Consider the following 15,288-nt stretch of genomic DNA (forward strand, 5'->3'; position numbering starts at 1 on the left):
CAGATTGCAGAATCACATCAGTTACACTTCCATTGATTTACATATTGCCATACTAGTGTCTGTTGTATTCTGCTGCCTTTCCTATCCTCTACTATCCCCCCCTCCCCTCCCCTCCCCTCCCCTCTTCTCTCTCTACCCCCTCTACTGTAATTCATTTCTCCCCCTTGTATTATTTTCCCCTTACCCCTCACTTCCTCTTGTATGTAATTTTGTATCACCCTGAGGGTCTCCTTCCATTTCCATGGGATTTCCCTTCTCTCTCGCTTTCCCTCCCACCTCTCATCCCTGTTTAATGTCAATCTTCTTCTCATGCTCTTCGTCCCTACTCTGTTCTAGCAGTCAGAGAAATGCGGTTCTTTCTTGATTCCGGTTCCCCCTCTGGCCAGCATTGTGCCCTAGAAGCCTCACGAGGCCCTGCCTTGGTTAAATCTCGAGTCTTACCCATAGCTGCTGGGATCACACCACCTCAGACAGCTGCTTTCTATTTGCAGAGTGTTCACGACCTCTCAAGGTACTGTCCATGCACATTCTTTCTCTGCACTTCTTAAGAGGCTCGAGGTGAGACTGGACAAGATTGAGAGTTTAAGCGTTTCGCCATGAACACACCTCGCCATGGACAGCACCCTTAGAGTCTATGGCTTGAGACTCTGAACTGTTTCCTCATTAGATAGAATAGTCAATTCCTGATACTTTTATAGAAAACACGTGTCGTCTTTCAGTTATAATTGGAGGAAAGCTGTTTTGTGATTCCGTTTCTTTCCACCTGCTTTCATTACCTTGCGGCTCACCTGCACAGTCTACTGGAGGCAGAGGTCGGAGAGGGACCTGAGAGATCAGCATAAAGCTTCCCGTGAACTGGTAAGGTCCACGTTCGTTCCTGGTGGGAAAGTTAGGAATTATTATCTTGTTCAAAGAGACCAAGGCTTAGAGAGATCAACTTCTTGAGAGTTCAGCTTTCTGAGCTCAGAACTTGACTTTCTGAGCGCACATTCCAACAGCTGTTTCCACTTTACCATGCTGCCCTCTGACCTGCACGGAAATAGCCACTTGGAGAAACGTTCTGTGTAGGCCTATATGCTGGCTGTTTTTCAAATAGCTTTGTTTTCCTTCCTGCCTATGGTATTTCTCAACCAGTCTCCATATATATAAGTGATATAAAATAAGCCATCATTGTACATCTTGCTCTTCACTGGAATAGACCTTGCTCAGATGGGCCAAAAAAATAAGAGCATGAATTTACTCTCAGAGCTGCTTTTTAAAATTACTTTCTATCCACTGAAAAATATAAATTATCTTTCAAATGCACTAATCAGATACCTTGTTATGTTGTTCACTGAAAGAATTCATTCAGGATTCATGTAGATTTTGATCTCTCGTAGGTCATGGATCCTCTAAGCCTTGATTATCCCACTATTCAAATATATAATCAATACCTTTCCCCTAATGATTCCAGATACCCAATTTTTAGTTTTTTGATAAATTTAGGAATATTTGAAAAATTAGCTATCTTTAATTTGCCAGGAATCACATGATTGAAATGTGCTGTTAATGCTTAGTAACTCTAGTAATTCTGTTTTATTACCCCCATTTTACAAGCAGAAAAATTTGAGACTCAGAGAAAACAATCCACATGCCTTTTTTTTTTAAAAGATATATCTGTTTTCTGGAAAAGTTCATACATACCCTTTCCACTATATTATGCTAGGGAAAAAACAAACAAACAAACAAACAAACAAACAAAAAACCCCAAACACCTACATACAACACTTCACTCAAGAAACTGGAGTTCTTTAACACTTTTCTTTAATCTTAGATTTTCTAAACTTCTTTTAAATATAAAAGGAAAATTTCCACGTAGTTGCTTCTGAACTCTTCAATGCCATTGTAAAAGAGATGTGAGACAGACATCTGAATTTCTCCTCTCTCTGATGACATTCAGTCATCTCAGAGCCTGCTGTCCTCAGGTACACCATTAGTTCCTGTCATCAATACTCAATTGTTTGCTCCAGGATTCAGTGGAACCTACATTGTGCTTCGTCTTCTTAGTATAAAATGAACTTCTTTGCTAACTAGGGTTTTAATGTGTCAGGAAAACAAGCCTATTTAAATAATGTAAATAGATATTAATTCTACATTTGGTATTTGTTATTGTATATATTCAGAACCTTTCATTTTTGTTTGCATTTGTAGCTAATATATATTTTTTTTAATTTTTAAATTGGGGTAGAATACACCTAACATGTACCATCTTAATAATCGTTAAGGTTGCATTTCAGTGGCACTAAATGTGTTCTCACTGTAGTAGACCATCACCACCATCTCTCCACAGAACTCTTTTCATGTGGCAAAATAGAGACCCAGTACCTTTAAGCACTTCCCACTGCCCTCCACCTGCCCCGGGACCATATCCCATCTGTGTGGGTTGGGTTCCCCAGGGACCCCAGGTGTCACTGTTCCCTTTCCTGCTGGCTTATTTCACTGAGCGTAGAGTCCTTAACGTTCCTCACCATTTGGCATCAGGCAGAAGTCCTTTCCTATTAATGGTTAATATTAGCAATTGTAGGCACATCTCATAACTTGCCCATCTCTTTATATAGTTTCTCCATCTTGGATGGAGGATAAAGCTGCCATGTGCACTCGGGCATGAATGTTGAGTATCAGGCTCCTGCTTCCAGCTCTTTTGAGTACATAGCCAGAAGTGAAACGGTTGGATGATGTGGTGATTCTGTTTTCCAGCTTTTTACTGGCATCATGTACTGTCTGCAGCTAAACCATTTCATATTCCCACCAACAGTGCACACGAACCTCCAGTTTCTCCAAATATTCACCCACAATGAATAGTTTTCTTCTTCCTTCTCTTTCCTTTTTTCCCTCCTCCTCCCTCCCTCCCTTCTTTCCTTCCCCCTTCATTCCTTTTCTCCCCCTTCCTTTTCTCCTCCTTCCCTCCTCCTCCCTCCCGCTCCCTCCCCCTCCCCCATTCCTTTCCTTCCCTCCCGGCTTCCCTCCCCAAGGCCTGCCTGTCTTCCTTTCTTTTCCCCCATAGTAACCACCCCAATGGATGGGTCATGGTTAGTAGCCTGCAGATTGCATCTGAGAATTATTCTTTCTTATTTATCATTAGTATATGCTTGTAGCATTATTTCAATTTATCAGTCATTGTACTCATGTTTATGAATCTAGTTGTGCTATATTATAGCTTTAAGACCTAGAGATGTGGCACTACATGATGTTAATAATTGGTAGGAAGTTAAGTCAAAATCAAAAACATAACTTTTACGGGTGTTTATTTCCATCACATCATCAAATATACTATTAATCTATATTAGAAACAGATTATTAATTATTGGGAATATTACTAATTTGATCTATCTCTCTCTCTATATATGTATCTTTTATTTATAATAAGTATGCTAATTGAATGCAAATGTAGTTTTAAAATATTCTCTTTATATATAATCTTGCTTGCAAATTTACATTTATAAAATGACATTTTAAAAATTCCAAACAGTAACAAAGGAAAAAAAATTCTATCACTGAAATACAACCATTTATACTTTGTTCCATTTTCCATAACACTTTTCTTCTTGCATATACACTGAGTTAGATTTATGATATAAATATACTTTTCTATGCTGGTTTATTCATGCAGTATCCTATCAAGTTTATTTTCCTGTCTTATTCAACTTATTAAATATTCATTGCAAATACATTTTTCAGAATAGCTTCATGCTTTTCCATCAATGCAGGATAAATATCAATTCCTCTATGGTTTTACATTCAAGTTTTAAATCTTATTATTAACAATAATTATGATTATCATAATATTTAAATCTGTATCCCTACAAATTATTCTATTATAGAGGTCAAATTTGTTGATCAATGAGTATAAGTATTTTAAAACTATTATTCATATTGCTACTAAAAATCACAAAAGTTCTGAATTGTTCAGGTTATAAGATTCAAATTAAACATTTCGTAAGAATATTTTATAATGCTCATTTACATGTCTCTTATATTGAATCAAAATGCTTCTTGAGTATGTTTACTATGTGACTCTAATGATTGTGTCAAAGATTCTTCAGTTGGTTCACCTGTGAAATAAAAGACAAAAGGAACAGAAAGTCTGATACACAATATATATTTTCAAAGTTCTCAACCATACTGACCTATTTTTAACCTAATAATTTATAGAATTGAATAATGTGATACTATTTGTTGATCTGGATGTTTATATAAATATCTAAGAATTTTTCCCCTAATTTTTCAGAAGGATGATCTTTGCAAGTTATACCATTGAACATTTAATTTTACTACTCTTAAGAAGTTTGTTATGAATTTTAAAAATAATCTTAATGGTTCATTTGACTTTTAGTAAAAATGGATATATTTCAAAATAGGATTTTAATAGCATAAAACTACTTATCCAAAAATAAAACTGGTATAATAGAAAAATATCTTTAAATGAGAATGAGAAACATTTTTTCCATTCCTTTTTCAGCATTTCACATATCCTGGACTTTGACTTATTTTTGTAATACGTGTAGTTAAGATCCCAGAAAATATAATTTAGCACCATGTTCTCTGTAAAATAAGAATCCCTGCCTGAGAAGGCTATTCAGCCCTATTTTACTATTGTCTGTGAACACATCTGTCTTGGTTTTGGCTTACAAACATTTTTAAAAGCACATTGCTTTGCAAAGTGAATCTTTGGAGACATATGCAACTCAAGAGGAGGAGGAATTCCCTAAGAGAGTGAGAAAGGTGAGATTCTGAGTCCTGCATCAAGGGATTTATTGCTAGCAAGAGTGTTTGACTTGGAAACCTAGTAATGTAGCTGGAGAAAGAATGTGTAGCTTCACTCCAAAAGGTGAGCACCCAGAAAATGAGGCTTGTGGTTTAAATGCAGGATTAGTGTGTTTAGTAAATAAGCACGTTATTGTGAGATGTATTCACACATTCCAAACATGGTTGTTCTTTCTAGGGAAAACACATCCTTCCTTTTCTGAAAGGGATTCATGGATGGTGGAAGTTGCGTGCTGAGACGGTTTCAGAGGGTTGTAACATCCGTCCCTTGGTTCTCCTTAGAGCACTTCCGGAGCTCCCTCTCTGCGTTCCCTTGGCTCTGCACTCTGCTGTGGAAGGGCTCTTGGGCCCTGTGGCCCGGGCTGTAGGTCCTGCCCCTCAGTAACCACTCTCTGCTGCCCGTGGAGAAACTGTGCTCAGTCACACCACAGCCACAAAAAGGAAAGAAGAACCCAGGACACACTGGGCAGAAAAAGGCCCGCGCTTGGCGTCCAACCACCCTCTTCTCAGGAAAACGTGCTTCTATCACAGAGCAGAACTGCTGCTCCCTCTCCTTGTTACCCCCAGTCAACGGAATGTTCTGGAATATTCAAGTTCAGTTCCACTGAGTGCAGGGAATGCTTCTTGACCACCTGCTTGAGGATCCCGTCAGGGAGAGGAATCAGAGGGACAAGGGTGTCACAGAGACCTGTCCCCCAGAAACTTCAGACCAGGGGTGGGGAGAGAAAAAGGAAACGCACCTGTGCGTAGGATCTACTAGGAGAAGTGCAGTGCAGACAGGAAGCTCAAGCTGGACTCGCAGGGAGCCAGTGGCCAGGCGAGGTTCCCAGGGAAAGCCGTGTCCCCGCTGTGCCGAGGATGCTTAAATAGGAAGTAAGGCCCACTTGACGGGCTGGAGCAGTGGACATGCCAAAGGAGGATGGAGAGGACAACGGCAGTGAGATGTGCTTTTATTAAAGGAATCCAACATCTCACCACAGAGCACACAGTGGGCGGGGTGTCCCCAGTGAGATGGGGACCAGAGCTGCGCACCTCACATTGGAGGCCACGGGTGCCCTGCCAGCAGCTGGACTTGGCCCTGGAGACCATGAGGGGACGCTCAGGTGGTAAGGGGTGCGTCCACCTCCTGAGAGGCCTGGAGGAAGGGCGCCTGTCACAGGGTCTTACGACAAACCTTGGACGGGAAAATAAGGGATCATGAACCAGAAGCTGTGTGAGGGTTCCAGGATATCTAAGTGATAAGGACGGAGGGACAGATGGTGGCTTATCGTGCAGGGACACCTGAAGGAGCAGCCATCTCTGGGAGTCTTGGTGCGTGGAGCTGGGTGTGAATGAAGGCACAGCCAAAGGAGGGGAGCAGGCAGAGCTCAGGTTTCAGGGCCCAGATGACAACTGCACCTTTGAATGCATCTGCCTTGTGGCATCTGCCTGCCTTCTGAGACGTTGCTCGGCAACCCCTACACACACACACACACACACACACACACACACACACGAAGCTTGCAGAGTCCACTGAGGTCTAGACTTAAGAGAGGATCGTAGGTGTTTGTTAAGAACAATATGAAAAGTCAAAGCAGGTAGGAGACAGCACTCTGTTCTCCTGGTTCTGTGTTCATCTCTGCGGATCTGTTCACTGCAGGCCAGGCCCATCCTGGTCAGAGCAGTATACATCAGGGACGCAGAGCCCAGCTGCTGGCCTCCTGCCCTGCCAACGCTCATGTACTGAGCCCATTTCCCCTGTCCTGGATCAGCTCTAGGCCAGGAGTCACACAGTGGTGGGGGCCCTGACCTCAGCCCTCCAGAGCTCTTTGAGCTGCCAGTCCTGAGCTACTACCTGCTGGCTGAGGCTGTGCCACGGGGGCCAGCAGATGTCCCCGCTGGATTTGTCCTGCTCCTAGTTCTGCTCCGCTGACCTGCTGCTTCCCCTGTGGAGCTCCCTGCCATGCCCGCCCCTTCTCCCAGGCCTTACACCCACATTGAACCAAATCCCAGGTTTGAATCTTGAGCAGTCAGTGAAAGGCAGGTGTGGGCTAGGGTTGAACCCCAGGGCACGGAGGGCCAGCAGGTGTGGAGTGGATCATTTTCCCCAAAACACCAACACACCCACACACAGGAGGAAGAATGAGGCGCACTTAGCAGGGGTATTCTCAAGCCAAGGTACTTGTTAAGCACACAGTTAAAATGGGGACTGAGAAAGTATCTGCAAAATAAAGTCACTTCTGATGGCTTGTTGGGCATGGCAGGACCCAACCCAGATGAGAGATTATTTATGGATATGAGTTTTCCTGCTAATCTTTTTTTCCTCATGTAAAACTCACAGGAGCTGAGATTTCTGATCTTTGAGAACATAGCACTAAATATGTAACGTGTACTCTTCAGAGTACTTAGGTAAATGTGCTGGATATATATACCCTGCAGACATGTATTTAGAAACAGCATTTCTCATTACAGTTGAATGATTAGAGGAAGAAAATATGGGAACTGAGTCTTAGAAGAGGATCTTTTTAGAAAGCATTGGATACATCATTAAATGTATCACACTTACTGAAATGGCATCAACTCAGGGTACAAAAGAAGTTAGAAATGTACTTAAATGTCCTAACTTTTGGGGAGAACAATTTGAGAGGTGATTTGCTCAGGGACTCACAACTGAGTTGGGCCATTGTCTGTACCGTGCTTTTTCCCTACCCTGGACCGCTTGAGTCATTTTCCAGTCACCACTTTATCTCGCCTGCTTGCCTGCCATGCCCTGTAATTATGATATGATGGATTAGTCCTTATTAATATCACATTCAGCAAGGGATTCTTTTTCTTACTTCAGGACATGAAAGCACTTTTCCCCTCTTTCTTCTTAGATGACCACTGCATTGTTCTGGTATCTGTGGATAGAGCAAGGTGGAGTGAGGAATGACCTGGTCTGGTGGAAAATTTTACTAGGGGTATGAATAGACAGACCGTTGGCCTTGGTGTCTGCCCTATTTACCCCAAAACACAAGCACACCCCCACACAGAAGATAGAACCTTGTCCTAAATTTTGTAAATTAGTCTTAACAAATGGTTACTGATATTATTGCAGAAATTGTATATATTTTTTCAGATCCTTCTTCTCCAAAGAAAAGTAATCTATGATAATTTTTGCCAGTTGTTCAGTTTGTGACAAAAACAAAAGCAGTTTCTGAAAAGAAATTTTAGCATTTGAGTTTATTTAGTTTCTTAAAAACTTGCCCCAGCTTCCCAACCTCTCAATTCCTATGCGCCCTACCCCCACTCTGCTTAGCAGAAGTGAATGGCTGTTGATTGGGTTGTCCCACTCAGTCTCCTCCAGACCTGGCCCAGAGGAGAAAGAGTCTGCATTTGTCAAATGGAAACAAATTACTTCCAGGCTTGATTTTAATCAAATAATTATTTTTTGATTCTTCCTAATAATGAGGCCTATGAAAGTATTCTGATACCACAAGGTGGTAAAGACATTCTCCTATGGAAGGTATTTCCCTGTGAAGCAAAAATAGGAGATGGAGAGAAGGAGGAGAAAGATAAGAAAGAGGAGAAGGGGGAGGAGTTGAAGGAGGAGGAGAGACTCAACTCCTGGTGAGTTTTACATGAGGAAAGAAAGATTAGCAGGAAAACTCATATCCATAAACAATCTCCCATCTGGGTTGGGTCCTGCCCAGGAAACACTGGCCAATATTTTAGGTTTAAGCATCAGTGCATTCTTCCTTCAAAAAAAGTATTCTTTCATTTTCAATACTTTGAACTATCTACTCCTTGAGGAATTAATTCAGCAGAGCTTTCTCTGTGAGATCCTATAGGGTGGCTCCTTAGTAGTTTCTGGCCTTTGCATTTTCTGTGAATTCCACCTGTCTCATATTCAAAGTGGTAAATTAAGGCTTTCTGTTAGCCAAACTGGAACCAAGTATGTATGACAGATACTCATGCTATAAAAATTAATGGAGGGTTGGGGCTGTAGCTCAGTGGTAGAGTGCTTGCCTAGAATGTGTGAGTCACTGGGTTCCATCCTCAGCATCAGACAAAAATAAAATAAAGGTATTGTGTCCATCTACCATAAAAAAAATATTTTTTTAAAAAAATGGAGCACAAAATCTTACTAATAAGGATTGAATTTTATTAAAAACTCAAATGAGAAAACTATGGCTATAGGTCAGTCTCCTGTAATAAAACTTGGTTCCGATTGAGGCCAGGATTACAATGACTGGGACAGAGACAGGATTTTACAAATAAACGGGTCATATCCTGTCTGCATTTAAATTTTTATTTTTGGCCATAGTGGATTTTTAGTGGACAGCTTTACATTTGCTGAATTCTTGATCACTCTTCCTTACCTTAGCTTGGTCTCCCAGTCTCAGTCACTTAGAGAGTGTGGCTTTGCTTTATCTTTTCACACTGTGAAGGTTGTATTATTGGGGAGAAAGGAGGTCTGGGGAAATTGTCTAATACCCACCTGCTGTTACCTACCATCACCGGGAAGTCTTCTGGATGTTATTAATAATTAATCCATTACATTGGTATTCTCTGTATCCAAGTGACATGCAAACAAACTAATAAACAACTTCAAAAGAACTAGAAAGAGTTGTATGTCTGAAAAAAAAAAAAAAACTGAAGGGAAGATCCTGGTGTCTGTAACCGGGTGAAGCAAGTGCCATCCTTATCGGGGAACAAGACAGCAAGGCCAAAGGCTGAAGTTCGATTCCTGGTTTGAAATTGAGCACCTCTGTGTTTAAATTGCCAGATGCATAATTCAAGATTCAAATTTTCTAGCTTTCAGTCTCATTTTCTTCATCCATAAAATTCCCAGTGGGTTGGGAGAAATAATAGGATTATATATGAACATTATTAGCAAGACCACCTGGCCTAGTGAGCATACAAGAACCCTTCTGCACTTCCGATTCTTCTGCCCTTCCTGCACTTGTATGGACATGCTGCATAGTTTTGAGTGTTCCCCCCCTTAGCAGATTCCTGCGTTCATAACATGGTCTTTTCCAGGAGACAAATCACTCTTCAGTCTCTCATTTTGCCAAGTATTAAGACAGCAATCTAACTGCACTCGGAGACCCATAATTTTCAGTGACCTCAATCAATGTTAGTTCTTATTATGAGGTTTTCAACTGTGTCAAAATGCATCAAGTGTACCAGTTTTCAAACTGCTGATGCAGAACCAGGACAGTTGGGAGTTGTGACATGTGGACTTCTTTCCGGTTTTGCCTCCTCATCGCCAGTGCTATGTCACTGGACTAACCAGACACTCACCTGCCTGCATGTCCATGTGCTTCTGCTGGCCCTCAGCTTACGCCCTCTCCTGGGTCAGTCACTTCTATTCCCCTTTTATTTAAATTCTCTTCCATGCAGTCAGCTCCACTCTGCTCAGTGCAACCGAGGTCAGTTGAAATGAATTGAGTTATAGCTCCGGACACTTCGGTTCCCTGTCTGAACAGCGCTACAGACTGGGCACTGTTTGTCACTGAGAAAATGATCTTGGGAGGGGAGCTAAAACTCTTTTAGCCCACCCACGGAAACACAACATTGTAACGTTGGTGAGCCCGACAGGTGCAATGGGATTAGAGGATGGGTTCTTCCTGGGGTTTGGCCAGGGTCAGGGGTGATTTCAGAGAGCCAGTCCTTTTAGAACTGGGCCGTACACAGAGAAGGATTCTAGGAAAAACGAAAGGTCAGTGGTGGTGGTGGCAGCAGTTGCAATTTTCATAAAAGTCTGTTTTTTAGGGGCGACCTCAGGCTACCTTTCAGTTAGTGGCTTTTGAACAAAGTCCTCTAAGGCCTTGATTTTCCCTGAAGACTTTAGAGGCTACCAGAAGGGCAGTGCCTAAAGAGACAGAGTTAAAAAGAGAGTTTGAAGCCTGAACAGAGCTGGTGTGGACCAACTATTTTACATTTCAAAAAACAGTCTACTGAGTCTTAAGTTTCAAAGACCTAACTGATCTTTACCCCGATGAGAGTCTTCTTTCTCTGGAACCTCACTATTATTTAATATATTTATGCTTTATTTTCTTTTTTAGAACTTTTATTATTTGCCCTCATGTCTGAGACCTGGTCCAGTTGTCCTGCATTTCCTGGAGCTTGGTTCACATTATTCCCTTTCTTCTCAACTATTCTGTCCTCATGATCAGAAAGCTGCTTGCCTAATGTGCATGAGCACTGCCAATTATGCAGGATAATTGGATCGAGGAGGCGTGAGTGGTATAAAAGATGGCTGATTATTGAAATTCTGGCCTACTGTAGCTCTCGGAGGCTGACCTCCTCCACCGTTGATGACAAGCCTTCCTGAGGCTTTCGTTTCTCCTGCTCCTTCTTCTTCTTTTCAAACAAAACTGTGGCCCCATAGCAACTTCCAAGGAATAATCACAGGTTACCGTCAGGCTGGTTGTGAAGACACGGGATGGTCTTAGGAGCTTCCGGCTGAGGGAGACAGAGCTGCTGCCAACCTGCTCTCCTGAATGCCTGGAAGCCCGTCCTGTCCAACCAACTGGACAAGTGACTGGGAAACAGGCTTTTTAGTGTGAAGGGGTGGACATTAACCACGGTGCTTCTCAGAGAGCCAGCATTACAGATGGTTAGATGCTGGACATATACATGGGGCCATGATAAATCTTTTCTTTCGAGGTCCATAAAAAGTCTTGAATCGTGTTGCCAAAGACACACACACACACACACACACACACACACACACACACACACAAATGTGACTGAATAAAGATGCTCAGGCTGTATTACATATTGGGCTGTGAGCAAGGTGGCTTGCATTTTGTTCCATGGGGATTTACTCACAAACATGTACATCTCCAGGTCCTAGGAATGGGCTTTTGGTCTAGGAAATAAGAATAGCTCTTTAGAGTACAGACTGCAACTCCTGATGCATGGCCATGCAGAGAGGCCGAAAGACCTCCTGGAAATGTAAGCAGAATCTGAGTATGGTAAGTGAACATCCCTTCTTTAACGAGGAGAAAAACTAGACTGCGTAGATTTGACCTCATGTTTGCCATTTCCAGGGGTCTTCATGCATTCCAGTAAACCTGAGTTATTATTTTGTGTTGGTCTGAAAAACTTTCTTTTTCACTCTGTGTGTGCTAATCCACAGCCAACTCATCTCCTCAACTTCAACATTTGAAAATAAATTTCACCCTTATGTTTGAAGGATGTCTTGGCTGGGTATAGAATTCTGGATTGACTCTTGTTCTCTTCTCTTTCAGCTATTTAAAGATGTTATTCCACAATCTTCTGATCTTTAATGTGCCAACTAAGAACCCAATGATTATTTACCATTGTTTCACCTGCATATCATGTGTTTCTGGCTACTTTTAAAATCTCATTTAAAATCCTTTCATTTTTAGCAGTTTGAGAATAATATACCTAGGTGTGCTTTTCATTTTACATTTCCAGTTTGGAATTGGTTGGAGTTGTTAATGCTTAAGTATATGTCTCTTCCAAAATTTGGAAGATTTTGATTATTAGTGTTTCGAATGTTTTTTCTGCCCCACTTTTTCTTTTCTATCTTCTTGGTACTATTACTACTCCCATGGTAGATATTTTGTTGTTTGTCCACAAGTCCTAAGATTCATTTCTTTTACTTCTCATGTCTTGTAATCTTCTTTTCTAATTAAAAATGCCTTTTTTTTTTCTTTTTCTTGCCTTAGAGTACTGGCTAGATCCTTGGCTACAACGTTAAGTACTAGTGGTGAGATTAGGTACTTTTGACTTTCCCTGAGGTCAGGAGAAACCAGTAAGACTTCTACTATTAAATATTATGTTAGCAGAGGGTTTTCATCGATGTTCTTTATCAGGTAAAGGATGTTTCTTTCTATTCTAGTTCACTGAAAGTTGTTTTGTTGAGTTTTGCTTTTAATGTCAGAATTGAATTTACTTTGGGTTTTGCCAAAATGATTTATTTATTTATTTTTGCATCTGTATTATGTGACCCCATTTCTAAAGGTAGGAACTAAAGTCATTGACTTTAGGCTTTAATTTCTTCATAAACCAACATTCTAGAGAAGGAGCTAGACAAATTAAAACAAACAGGGCACCAGGCATGGTGGTGCATGCCTGTGGTCACAGATCCTGGGGAGGCAAAGGAAGAAGGATTGTTTGGGCCCAGGAGTTTGAGGCCAATTTATGCAATATAGTGAGACCCTGTCTCAAAATACAACCTTTTAACAAAATGAATTAAATAGTATGTCAGAAGTCTGAAGGTGCTGCAGAGAAAAAAAGAATATCCTACTAATTATGGTTGAGAAAGTGGTTCTCAGAATGGAAATTTTAAATGGAGCAATTAGTTTAGCCTTATTTAAATGTGATGTTTAAAAAATAAAAAACTTGAAGGGGTCCGTTACATAATGAAGCCTTCGCCTTGGTGGGGAAACAAATTTCCAGGAAGAGGAAACAATAAAGGTTTGGCTCTAAAATGACACAAAGCTGAAGAGCTGAGTGGAAGCCAAGAGGCCCGTTGGGTGGACAGGGGGGAAGGACCATGGGAGCAGGAGGATGTGGCCTTGTTCAGGGGAAGGCGCCTTAGGCTCCTCACGCGGCCTCCCTCGGGAACATCCTCCTGCCATCATGTGGAAGAGGTGCCGCGCTGAGGGGAAGAACATGGTCTTCTTCCCAGAGACACTCGCCAGCTCTGGGGACACTGCAGTTATGTTAACATGGAGTCTTTCAGGCTACAGTCGTCTGCGTTGGGCCTTTCCATCCAAACCCCAAAGAAGTTGTACTTGCTTGAAATTGGAATATTGAAAGAAAATTCCTGAATATGCCTACTGACATTAGTCACAATCTGTGATTTATGTTACACTCACTCTTTCTCCTCCCAGTCCTACTAGTCCTCTGGGTATACCACAACTCTCTGTGGCGTTGAGAGGCTCAGCTTCCGGGAAATACTTAATTTCCTTTTTTGAAGTTAAAAGATTCTGGCTCTGGCCAGGTCCACGAAATGTCCACAGGCTTTATTGTGAATGAATGCCAAAGTTGGTTGTTGGACCGATACATTAATAATTTCTTCAAGGGCTACATAAACATTTTTATAAACAATAAATTGTGCTCTCAGAAAGAATTCAAAGACTTTTCTCACTTATTATAAAAATGAAAGACATGTTTAAAATATTACAGTACTTCAAATCACTGTTTTTCTATTTGTATATAAACCTTTTTGAGGTTTCTGTTTATCTGGTATGTTCTCCATGGACATTGACCTTTCCAAGTTTGCTAATTGTTGTTCATCACCAAATAAGTTCCTAAATGGAACAGGCTTTGGGATACTTTAATTATGGTGAGATGACAACAAGCTCTTTTTAATTGCAGGTCCTATTTAATTTTATTTATCTAGATGCCCTTCCATTCTAGAAGTGTACTCTGCCATGTCTAACTGTGGTGGAGAAATAATCACAAGAACAAGAATGAACACTAGCCAAATGAGTCAGCCAAGGTGGCTGATAGCATTTTGAGCTCAGGTTGGCCACTGGTGAATTTCTAAGCTTTCAGCTTCAAAGATCCACGAAAACGTTGGTGTTTGCAAGGAGAACATTTGGGCTCTTGTTTTTCTGCTCACATCTCTAATAGCACAGGCTTTCCCACTTCATGCTTATGTGAAGGTGGACACTGCTTTGGACTGATCTTTAAAACAACTGGTTCTATTAATGAAAAACCTCTAATCCCTAGTGTTTGTCACCAAGCCACTCCTACGCAGCCCAGTCTTCTTTCCCCACAAACTAGGAAGCACACAGAGGAGAGCTGTAGAGGAACGTGAACAAGCGCAAATACCAGTCACTCACCTAAGTTCATGACAATAATGATGGTGGTAGTGGCAGTCGCAGTTTAAAAAGAATGTTGACTTTGAGTGTGGGTGAAATTGGCATATCACCATAATGATATGAAATATTAAATGAATTTTGAAAGTGTGCAAATATCTTCAAGTGAGAAATTGGAAATTCCCAATCTTTGTTGTATTCTGCTATCACAACATCAGCATCTTTGCAAATCAGGAGATAAGCAGAAGGCGTCATCAGTCTTAGTCTCTGATTATGTGCGGTAAGAAGGACGCAGAGTCAAGGAGAAGGTCCTTGTTGCATCACCTCACCTCCCTTTGTGCACTTGGAGGGGTTCTCCCTGTGGGGTAGGGCCCTGAAATCCACAGTGAACAGGTCACTTGCACAGACGCTGTCACCCATCCAACACTGGCATCAGGACGTGAATCTGAGTGTCCACGGGACTCGCAGGCACTTTCTACTCGCCTCACGCTGTACCAGACTGGGCACCTGTCAGCCCACCACATCCCGGAGAGGACCAATGTCTCCTCTTGTTTGTCATCTGACCTCTGACCCAGAGATTCAGATCGAGGTGGAAGTCGAGTGTTGATACGGCTTCAGGACTCTGGGAGGGAAGGTGGCTGTCCTCTGTAAGCCTGTGACTATATACCTCAGTATGCTGTTGTCTACAGAGTTTTGTTCTAGGATTTCAGTGTCCTTT

General features: G+C 41.6%; 1 long non-coding RNA gene across 1 annotated transcript; it reads left to right on the forward strand.

Annotated features, from left to right (window-relative positions):
- Window positions 1–570: 570 nt before the first annotated feature.
- Window positions 571–6,893, forward strand: LOC308650163. Its single transcript, XR_014022268.1, has 2 exons — window positions 571–858; window positions 4,982–6,893. It is a non-coding gene; the product is annotated as an uncharacterized lncRNA (long non-coding RNA).
- Window positions 6,894–15,288: the final 8,395 nt, after the last annotated feature.

This window comes from Spermophilus citellus (assembly GCF_964194105.1).
Source record: "Spermophilus citellus genome assembly, chromosome: 5".
NCBI classification, from domain to species: Eukaryota; Metazoa; Chordata; class Mammalia; order Rodentia; family Sciuridae; genus Spermophilus; species Spermophilus citellus.